Source organism: Ictalurus furcatus, chromosome 11 (genome assembly GCF_023375685.1).
Source record: "Ictalurus furcatus strain D&B chromosome 11, Billie_1.0, whole genome shotgun sequence".
Classification (NCBI taxonomy): Eukaryota; Metazoa; Chordata; class Actinopteri; order Siluriformes; family Ictaluridae; genus Ictalurus; species Ictalurus furcatus.
Window position 1 is genome coordinate 6,762,994 of NC_071265.1, and position 12,007 is coordinate 6,775,000.

Genomic DNA, 12,007 nt, shown 5'->3' on the forward strand with positions numbered 1-12,007 from the left:
TACGAGGAATACTGCCTTTTTTTTATGCAGTTTTTATTTTATTTCGGTTACCGAGGTTAAAGTAAGGGTTAGATTCAGGTGTAAACATAACGTTAATTAGCTGTATCAATAATAATGTCATAGAAAGACTTCACAAGGATTCTAAGACAAGCGTGTGTGTGTGTGTGTGTGTGTGTGTGTGTCTGTGTCTGTGTGTGCGCACATAGGTGTTTGACCACGGATCAATGGAATAAATTTTCCAGCTTGGGTTTATGAGGGAGGTTATGATTGGCCGGTGACTGTAACCACCACCACACTACAGCCATTTCGGAAATGTGCACCCATAGACAGTTTCTCTCTCTCTCTCTGTCTGTCTCTCTCTCTATGTACCTCTCTCTCTATCTTTCTCTCTCTACCTCTCTCTATGTACCTCTATCTAAACCTCTCTATGTACCTCTCTCTACCTCTCTGTCTCTCTCTACCCCCTCTCTCTCTATCTTTCTCTCTCTACCCCTCTCGCTCTCTACCTCTCTCTCACTGTCTCTCTCTACCTCTCCCTCTATGTACCTCTCTCTCTATCTTTCTCTCTCTCTGTCTCTATGTACCCCTCTCTCTCTCTATCTACCCCTCTCTCTATATACCCCTATCTCTATCTTTCTCTCTCTCTACCTATCTACCAAAAAATCTGAAAATAAATAACAATAAAAATAATAATAATAAAAATCTTTTATAAAATTTCCATATCCTGAGTAATTTGTAGCTATACTGTACAGATTGATTGAGGTTGAATAATTCAATCAAAACTCTGTTGAATTCTTGATTCTGATTGGTCAAAAGGTGTGGATTAATTTCCTATAACAGCATCCCTGACAGTAGTTTTGGCTGTAATGCAAATCACAGGTTTATATCACTGTGCTAGTTCTAATACGTTATTGTTTCTACAGTTCCAGCATAGGCTCCAGTGTCAATGCTTTGTAACAGTCAGAGGTAAAGCTGTAACGTTACGTTTTCCGACACAACAAAGTCTCCAGGATGGAGGACTTTGTAGTTTCTCAGTAACCTGACAAGCGAGAGACTGTTACATTATACCTCCTGTAAGTGATAACAGGAGCAATTGTTTCCAAATGGTCCACAACATTAAATGTATTTATAAATGTAACTGGATAAAACGTATAATGTGTCATTGTTTAATGAATAAATATTGTAAATATAACATAAATATAAAAGGAATAAAACACCTCAGGATATGCAGTTATTGGAAAGACTTCAGGGTGTTAACAGGAACTCCGCTTCACACTGCATCGCACCACCACATCATTCTTTATTTTCCGAAGTGTTTTATTCCTTACTTTATTCCTTACATTTTCTATACCTAACTTTTAGAGTGTGAATCTAATTTTGGGGGAAATGTCTCATCAGTCCAAAAACAAAAATATTTTCCATATAAGTAGACAGCTGAACCCCTTCTGGAAGCTAAAAACCCTTAACTATGCAAAGGCACATATTGAGTGAGCTCATATTCAAATAAGAGCTGGCATGTAAGCCCTGACAATTTACAAGTAAAATCACTTCCTGTTTGTTGCAGATTTGATTAAAAAAGACCCTACAGTGACTTTACATTGCCCATCTTAATATTTTGAAATGCATAAAAACAGGGCCGTGATGGCTCAGTGGTTTATAGCCCAGCACTGCCAAGCTTCCACTGCTGGGCCATTGTAAATGTAAAATATGGATGTTTTTTTATTTTCTAAGGCTAATACGTGTGTCCTCGAAGCCACGTGAAGCCAACCAACAGCATCTTTTTGAATTTCTACTCATACTGTGTCACACGCCAGTATAACACACTCTGATTAAAGTGCTATCTGCTCTCTTCTGCATACATGAATTTACAGATGCCCATGATTGGTTAGTGTCACTGTGATTGACAGAGGAGAGGGAAAAACAGGTTAGTTCATGTTTTCACTCCTCTGTTCTGGAGACTTTCCCATGGTGGAAAACCTACAGTCTTTTACAAAGCACTGACACTGGAGACTCCTTCCATAGATATCTGTAACAGACTTTAAAGTCGGGCAAGGAAGAGGCAGGAACCGACTGAACACAAAGTTTAATAATAAACCAAACTCGAACATAAAATAAAACACCCAAACCGAACTCTCTCTCTCTCTCTCTCTCCGGCGCTTTCAGACGCTCCTTTATCTCGCTCTCTCCCACTGATTAGCTAAATCAGTGCCAGCTGTGCATCATCACAACCTGGCTTCTCCCTCTTCCTCGTCACACTCCTGCGCCGCCAGATTCAGGTCCCCCGGCCTGACGCACACCCTCTCCAACCCTTTCGAGAGTGTGGTGCTGCCCTCTCGTCTACGTCTTTCGGTCAGCTGGCCCCGCATCCTGGGAGAGAAAGGAGAGACGAGGGGAGGAAGAGGGGAGAGAGAAGGAGCAAGCAAGAGAGACAGCAAGAGGGAGAGAGAGAGAAAAAAACACTCCAGTCCCCATACACGCTGTCATCCCCCACGACTCAGGGCAATGGCAATGGACTTCCGAGCGGACGGCTGCGGCTCCTCCCCTCACAGAAAACCTCATCATATCAACAATGATACTTTTGTCATTTCATCAACACTATACTTTTCATTTATTATTAACCTTAGATTGTTGTCAAATTGCTATTTTATAAGAGGAATACAATGCTGCTATTGTTAAATAATCAACTTCCTTGTAGTAACAGTAATACCGCTTTGTGTCAGGCTCCATCACACCAGCCACATCAGCTGTGGATTATTTTGCTAGAACAGCATGCCCGCAAGTGTTTATTCCTAATTTTTAGTGTGGGATTTTCACACACAACAGTTTGTAGAGTTTACATCGAGTGGTGCGAGAAACAAAAAACATCCAGTGATGTTTGGGTGAGATGGTAGGGTCAGACTTTGGTGTTAACAGCATGAATGAATCTATGGACCCAATCTGCATCATGTCAACAGTTCTGGCTGCTGGTGGTGGTGTAATGATTTGGGGAATGTTTTCTTGGGTCCTTTAGGTCAGCAGAGTATGGCCAGACTGTTTTAAGCTGATCGGAAGGCTACAGTAACTTAAATAACCACTCTTTACAACCGTGGTGAGTAGAAAAACATTTCAGAAAGGACAACACATTAAACCTTGAGGCTAATGGGCTAAATCAGCAGAAGAGCACATCGGGTTTCACTCCTGTCAGCCAAAAACAGGAATCTGAGGCTACAGTGGGCACAGGATCACTGAAACTGGACAGCTGAAGACTGAAAAAAAACGTCATCTGGTCTGATACATCTCGATTTGTGCTGCAACATGCAGATGGTAGGGTCCGAATTTGGCATCAACTGCATGAATCCATCATGTCGTGTGTAAACAATTCAGGCTGGTGGTGGTGGTGTAATGTTGTGGGATGTGGGGAAGGTTTTCATGTCTCACATTGGGTCCCTTCCTCATTTGCATGCCACAGCCTATCCGAGTATTGTCACCAGGTCTGCAGCAATTACTGTATATGATACGATCACACCAATATGGACCAGGATATCAAAGGAATGTTTCCAACACCATGTCTCATCCATGCCAGGAAGAATTTGAGGCTGTTCTGAGAGCAAAAAGAAGTCCTACCCAGTATTACTATGGTGTCCTTGACTGGTAAAATGGCTGGTGAGTGTGCACCTGATTCAACTTTTCAATTCCGTTCACTTTTATCTGCAAAGTGCTTTTTTTGTTTTTGTTTTTAATCGACGTTGTCACAAAGCAAATGTTCAGAAATGTGGATTTAGATCCCATTTTATGACGCTGAATAATTGTGGCCCAAGTATTCAATTGTAATTTATGAATTCAAAGCAGATATGAAACGTTTTGTTTGTTTGTTTAATTTTTTTTTTTTTTTGCACTGAATCCATCTCCTGTTTACGTAGAAGCACTGCTAAGCTTCCACAGAATAGCGGCGACTACTGAGAGTTAGATGAAACTGGGGGGTGGGGTGGATCACAGCCCTTCTCACAGCTCTCTATAAATACTTTGTGCATTGAGAGTTATGATCTTTTCAGTATTTGCTTAAAGCATAAAAAAAAAAGTTCTCTGATTGGCCACTGGACTCTGACTTAATTGAAACCTTCTGTATGGCATATGGAATTCTGGGACTTTGGCATGTACCCAAGAATCCTCAGAATGTTAGTTTCTCTCTCTCTCTCTCTCTCTCTCTCTCTCTCTCTCTCTCTTTTTCTTTCTCTCTCTCCAGAGCTGTCTTACATCAGCTCAGTGTGCCTGGATATGAGGTCTAAGTGAGTATAGAGAGAAAGGAACAGCCTGGATTTTACTTTGGTTTTCTTTCTCACTAGTTGGAATTAACATCACACTGGACAAATGGTTTAAGAGAAGCAGGATTCAAACAGTAAGTTTGCATTAAGTCTTGCAAAAACTTTGAGATGTTTATTTTTCTTGCTCGAAATTGGGCTTTTGCCTGCATGTGATTTAGGGCAACAAAGAAGGAATTTTAGGTTCCCCCCCCCTGTATATCCATGTCCACTGAGATTCTTTTTTGCTTTGATTTTCTTTGTGCGTTTCTTTTATGCTGAGCCGTTTCTCTGGAAGAAGTGCTGATTGCATGGCAGGCTAAAATAGTGGATAACAGAGTAATCTCATACTCGATCCACACTGCATCCTTAGCAAATATGGGGACCATCTATGGGAACGTTTGATCTTTTCAAACCGTTTGGAATGAAGTGCTTCATTTTGCTTTTGGTTGCTTTTCTTTATAGACTGTTATGCAATTTTAGTCCATCATGATGTATGATGTCATGCACAGTGGAAATGCGAATTCATCCATCAACCTTTTTTTCTACACTATTCTCAGGGCATTTTTCAGTGTATTCTTCACGGCAATAATTATACAGAGTGCTTTAAGAGATGTCTTGGTGAAACTAGGAACGATAGATTTAGAGGAGCGTCACTTTGTACTTTTTTGTATCACAAAGATATCAAGTTCATTTAAATTACAATCCTTTTATTATTATTATTATTCATGGAAAGTATCAGGTACTCAGGTATAAATATTTGTCATGCTCAATAATGTTCAACAAAGACAGTAAATATAACTTTTTTTAAGATAATAATCAGCAATTCCTTATTTACCTTATTTGATTAATTCATTTAAAACATTTCGGTCTTAAATGTGGTCCTAAAACATACTTCGTGGTGTGTTTATGCTTATTTTTAGAAACTATTTCGATTTAATCCCAGATTATTCAGAAAAGGTACACAATTCACAGGTCAAATCTAGAACGCTTAAGGATTTTTCAGTTGTCCCTCTGACAGAACCCTTAAAAGTATCTATCAGAAAAGGTTCCGAACTGCAATACTTGTAGGACAATAAGTACCCTTAACTATACAAAAGATCTTTTGAAGAACCCTATTTTAAACGTTTATGTCCCATATTACAAACTGCATGCTGTATAGGAAGATTGGAAACATCAAATACATCTAAATCTAAAATAAATAACTAGAACTTTGTTTAGTTTTGGAAAACGGAATCAGTTTCCAGATGAAACTGCTTTCGTGACAGAGATTTTCATGAGCGGTTTTCATTTATTCTTTAATTATAGCGCCACCTAGTTTTGCAAAGACACAGCATCTATATTTGACCTTCAGGGCGTGGTCTTAAACCTACAGTACCTACCAATGCAAAACATCACTGAAATACCGGCTCACGTCGTTCTTGATGTCTTTGCCATCGTCAATTTTCTTAACTTATTACTGACAAATTCTTATATATATATATATATATATATATATATATATATATATATATATATATATATATACACATACATATATATATTTTACAATTGGGACAGTGTCAAATCCATATTCCAAATTGTATTAAAAACGTGAGTGAATGGTTCTATGGGCTGCCATAGATGTCCATTAAGCAAGTGTTATAATAATAAGAATAAAAAAACACTACAGGGCTACTGTATTTTCAGTGCTTGGACCCCTTGGTTCTTGTATCTGTATTACAACGCGCTTTCTTTTTTACAGAGCGCTGATAAACACATTTTTTTCCAGCTGTGTTTAAGTAAATGGCTCGAACTATGCGACTTATTACATAAAACCAGAACAGTCCAGGACTGTCCCATGGTATTTCGAGTACTCTTGTTTCTATTAGACATGGTTCATGGGCTGACTACGGGCATTAGATTAGATTAGATAGCACTTTCTAAAACCTTCACATATGCTTTAAGTTATTATGGAAAATTGGGCTATCCCCTAAATTTTAAAACACTACACACACTACAACACAGGCACTTTTAGCTACAGTATTTCCCATTTTATAGCTGTGCATCTAAAGTCAGGGTAGCGAGCGGTATACATTTTTCCAGTACTTTTCCACTGTTTTGCGTCGTTGAGTTTATTGCTCCAGATTCTTCAAGCTGCAGAAGATACTTTACTCTTTGAACAATGGTAATGTACAGTATTATCATTTGGGATCGTGAACATGTCAGTTTCGATTAGAAATGCAGGCCACTTGGGTGAGAGCACAGTCAGGAATGACTGGAAATCAGAGACGTCTGGTGTAATCTGTAATTTGGATTTGAGATTCAAAACAGCTGAGGCCCTCATGTTTCATTTCCTTCTCCCATTGCTCTCCATCTGACAAATCCATTTGGTATTCATTTGGCCGAATTCAGAGAACAGAGACACAGTCCCTGTCTTAACAACAAGTTGTTTGGTGTGTATAAATAGCAGCATGTTGAATGCATGGCTGAAGAAAATATCAGGTTTGAGTTATCCTCCACCCAGTTTTAACAAGCTCAGCTTCAATACTCTAGCAGACGGTGTGTATGTTTCTGGTCCTGGAATGGGTTTTCATTGTAAATGTGGCCCACTTGCTTGACAATATTTGAGCATTACCAGTTGCTGCTTCTGCCATTTAGCAGATTTAGGAGGAAATGTAAAATAGGGATGTGGGGCCTACACTAGCTGCTGAACTCTTATCCCAGATGTTGGGCTTTATCAAATCACATCGTTATTCATACTTGAGACATATCTACAGACTTATGTGTTACTCGGATGTGTTACAATTGAATGAAAGCTGCGCTAGCAGGGCGTCATTTGCCTAAAACAGAGATAAGTCTTAGTGACGCTTGTGAAGATTCTGATCTTGGACCTTGCATCACTTGTCACTCTGAAGTTCATGTTTTAGGTTGTGAATACACTCAAAAAAACAATGGAATGTCATTTGAGGACAAAATTAAGTACACTAGAATGACACTATTACTTATTTAATTCTGTCTCTTCAAAGTCTTTAGAAAAGTGCTTGTATTTAAAGGCAGTGGTTTAGACACTATTGAAAAACCCCATTTCAGACATGAAAAATCTGGCAACCACCAAGGTATGAACCACACACAGGTAAATGTCTGAATGATCTGAAAGGAAAGCCCAGAAATTCAACCTGCATAAGTCGAGTCTGAATACAGAGAACTTTCCCCGCTTAAATACTGGCGTAACATTTAAACTTACGTCCCTGACCCGTACCTATTACTGTGATATAACTCTAGTAACTCCCGTAACTAATACATCTTTAGCTTGTAGGGTGAAATGGTTTCGTCATATTTATTACAATATACAGGGTAATTGGGTGCGGTGGCTTAGTGGTTAGCACGTTCTCCTCACACCTCCAGGGTCAGGGGTTCGATTCCCGCCACTTCCCTGTGAGTTTGCATGTTCTCCTCGTGCTGCGGGGGTTTCCTCCGGGTACTCCGGTTTCCTCCCCCAGTCCAAATACATCCATGGTACGCCGATTGGCATGTCCAAAGTGTCCGTAGTGTATGAATGGGTGTGTGAGGGTGTATGCGATTGTGCCCTGTGATGGATTGGCACCCCGTCCAGAGTGTACCCCGCCTTGTGTCCCATGCTCCACAGGATAGGCTCCAGGTTCCCCGTGACCCTGTAGGAAAAGTGATATAGAAAATGGATGGATGGATACAGAGATGTTTCCGTTCACATGTCCTTTCCATATCAATTTTACAGAAAATTATAATATCAGCATTACAGCATTAACAATCCAATATATAGAAAGACAGAAATAATGTCTGTGGAATAGTTTAATAATATTGCATTTATATTATATATAGTATACAGTATAAATTACATGTTTATTATGGTCTATTAATTATAAAGTACTGACAGCTCTAACTAAGTCCCGGTCACACAATATTCACACAGAACTCTGTGTGAAGTTAGTCCTTTTTTTTTTTTTTTTTTTTTGTAGGAAATGGGCCATTGTTCTCCTCAGGGTGAGGTCATTGGGTTTAATGTTGCACTGGGGATTACACAAGGAAACACTGGTATTGTTGTTAGATCTGTTTTGTAAAGGTGTAAAGGCATATGCAACAGCATTTTCTTAGAGGACTATATAATTTTAGCCATACCTATCGTAAACATGTGTTTTTTAACTGGATTATAGATTGGACTGAAATGAAATGAATAGCTGCAAAGTTTTTCGACAGCATCGGTCCTGATTAACGTGAACATTTCTCATGTAATCACATGCTCCAGCTGTTTCCTGTGCAATATGACATATAGTAACTCCGATCAAGTCAACACATACTTGCCATAACCTGGATTCACTTTAGCTGGAAGGGCTATTTGATTAGACTTTCATGTATTCTCATAAAAGTAAAATATCTGCAATGATATGTTAGTTGTCTTGAAATGAAAAATCACACGCTCCTTTCTTGGTATGGTGGCTTAGTGGTTAGCACTTTTTTAGCACCTTGTGCCTCTGCAGTTGGGGGCTCAGCCCCGTGTGCATGGAGTTTGCATGTTCTCCCCAAGCTTCCAGGGTTTCCTCCAGGTACTCTGGTTTCCTCCCCTAGTCCAAAGACATGTGTTGTTGGGTGACTGGCATTTCCAAATTTTCCATAGTGTGTGAATGTGTGTGCAACTGTGCCCTGCGATGGATTGGAACCCCATCCAGGGTGTCCCCCTCCTCGTGCCCCGAGTTTCCTGGGATAGAATCTCCCGTGATCCTGTATAGGATTAGCGGTAAGAAAAATGGACAGATGGATGGATGTTTCCTTCTTGTTTATGGGTAGATATAAATGTGTGAACATGAGCTCACAGAAGATGTAGAACGGGCATACAGTATCAATAAAAATTAATAATAAAATAAATCTTCTTTTTTTTTTTAAACATTAATCCCACAATCAACTCATGAATTAGTTAAATATAAATAAACGAGAATTACCACAAATCGTGAAATGTATTTATATTAACATGAACTTTCCAAGAAGTATGCATAGAGCTTGTGCACGTAATGTTCCTAATAAAATGCCTGGGTTTTTTTTTACCTACTCAGGTGCTTTTTAATAAGCTATAATCATAATTAAGGGTATTCATGTGTTCACTGAGATGTTTCGAGGCACCTCTGCTGTTTTAAGAGCTTTAAACCATCAAATAGTTGAGGCCCTCTACTCATGTAACAATATCTACTGTATAATACAATAATGCTATTATATTGCTAAATTATGTGATTGAAAGACGCCTTGTGATATATTAAAACACGTTAGGTGAACCTGTCATGTGACATGGTTTAAAGTGACATGCCTGCATTATTTTGACCAAAGTGATTTATAGAAAGTTTGCTGTGGATGGTTTCACATAGACACCCTACATATTACACTTTATGTCCAAAACTCACTCTTGTGTCTGTGGATAATCTCACTTGGAAGCCTTTGATCCACTGCTGTAATCATAAAGACTATGATGCTCATACTGAACATCCTTAACACTATTAGTACTGTTTGACGTTGTAGAATACAACCGTGGACATATAACCTCACTATCTGGGTCACCCTGGTTCTTCTGAAGATTCCTACTTCTTGTGTCTCAGGAAGTCTCTTTTCTTGCCATTGTGACCACTGGTTTGCTCTTTAGGGATCTAAATCTACATCCAGATTTTATGGACAGCATTTTATATTGTTAAAACCATTATAAGAATGAAATCGAATTCACACTTGTTAGATCCGATGAACCTGTGACCCCATATAAACATCACACCGCACACAGCAAAATGATTTGATATAGCGTTCATTTTTCATGTTGCATCCTTACTGCGAAAGCCAAAACTGCTAGAACAATTTACGAGTGGAATTTTGTGCATCTTAAGTGACTTGAGAAGAGCGAAAATCAGGTTTATTTGTGTGCTACTTCACATCATCTCTACAGTAGGTTTTCCTGAAACTACAGGCTTCTATTTCCATCATGGTAATTATACTACTGGTACAGATATGACAAGAGTTCATACATGGTTTGAAATGAGCTAAAATTAGGCTGTGTTTGTATCTGTTGCAAATGAAAAGGCTACGTTTCAAGGGCCCTTCACTGTCATTTTCAGGTCAATTAGTAGAATTACAGTGCAATGACGGCTCTCGCTCTGCAGCACTCCCAACTGCCTGTGCTCTAATTGCAAACAGATTTTGTAAACCGTGGACCATGCTGTGAGTCAACAGATAACGGCTGCCTTAAAACCTGCCTGCGTTTCTCAAAAGCGTTTTTTATACACCGACACCACACCTTTAGTTATTCATGCATGACTACTGTTATTTAAGGTGTATTCAGTGATTTTGGAAAATGTTTGAAATTTAAAATACAGCCCTTCAAAGCTAGGCTAGGCATTTTACAGGCCACTTACAGGACCCAGAAGTTCTGCTCTAAACAGATATTTCAATGACTTAATAATGCCAAATACCACAAAAAAGTGACCTGAAGTGTTTTATTTTTTTAAATTGTTGACTCTGCGTTTAATGCATGATTGGAAGATGGGACTGTTTATCATCCAGCTGCTTTCGATGCACCACCATGCTGGTTTCCACGAACTTAAATGACAAACTCAAAAACCTTTATATATATTTTAAGGACTATTAAGGGCATTTAGTCTGTATTCAACCTGTTTATCACTACATTACAAACATTACCATGAGCTCAGTGGTTTGAAAATTGTTGACACAGAGAAATCTACCCAGTTGGAGATATAATGCTTCATAACATTTAAATGAACATGAGTGGTTAATTGGATAAATTCTTGAATTTTGATTACATATAAATGTTTGCTTCAAATTTAAGGATCAAAAGCGTATTCATGCTTTTGAGTTCCAGTTCAATGCTACATTCCAGTTTAACATTGAAGCAGCCTTTTGATTTGAAAGAACAAACAAATAAACAAAAAATACCAACCAAATATCTATGCTTGTAAAGATGCACCGACAACTTCCTGAGGAAATCAAATCTCCATTGCTGAGTCAGCTAAAGAGGATAGTGCAGATATGTGTGAACATTTACCCAACAAAACAGAATGACTAAATTATTGCATTTGTGCTGCTGAGGTATTAATTATTCTAAACTAGTGACAACGGGATTAATTGGTGATGCAGTAAAAAGTGCCTCAACACTTCCTGACAAAACTGGTTTAAAATATCGGTGTTAAATTATGTAATGCAAGCAGTTATGGCATTTCTGGCAACTCCCTAAAACAATATTTGGTCAAAGTTCAGCGAGTACATTATACAGTACATATGTAGGAATGAAGACATAAAAACAGCCAAGGACTGTGACAAAGCAGTGCAAATACTCCAAATCCAATCATGGATTTCAGGACATTAAGACATTAGTGAAACCCAAGAAGGACAGAGAGAAAAAAAAATGAGAAGCAATGACACTAATGTGCTGTTGTCCATCTAAATGTGTAACATCAACTAAAAATGTATTTAACTACTTAGCTGTAGGAACAAGTCATTGTTATGCAATTAGTAATAAGTCACTAATCTTGACACTGAAATCTGAATTTTTTTAGTGGTTAGCACGTTCGCCTCACACCTCCAGGGTCGGGGGTTCGATTCCCACCATGGCCCTGTGTGTGCGGAGTTTGCATGTTCTCCCCGTGCTTTGGAGGTTTCCTCCAGGTACTCCGGTTTCCTCCCCCAGTCCAAAGACATGCATGGTAGACTGATTGGCATTTCCAAAG

The 12,007-nt window shown here is 38.9% G+C and overlaps 1 protein-coding gene across 2 annotated transcripts in view; it reads left to right on the forward strand.

Annotated features, from left to right (window-relative positions):
* Positions 1-3,055: 3,055 nt before the first annotated feature.
* ddr2a (discoidin domain receptor tyrosine kinase 2a) overlaps positions 3,056-12,007 on the forward strand; it is a 49,980-nt gene continuing 41,028 nt past the window's right edge. For both annotated transcript variants that reach the window (XM_053635974.1, XM_053635975.1), the window contains exon 1: positions 3,056-4,375. The gene's annotated coding sequence lies outside the window, so the exon portion shown is untranslated. The remainder of the gene's footprint in view (positions 4,376-12,007) is intronic.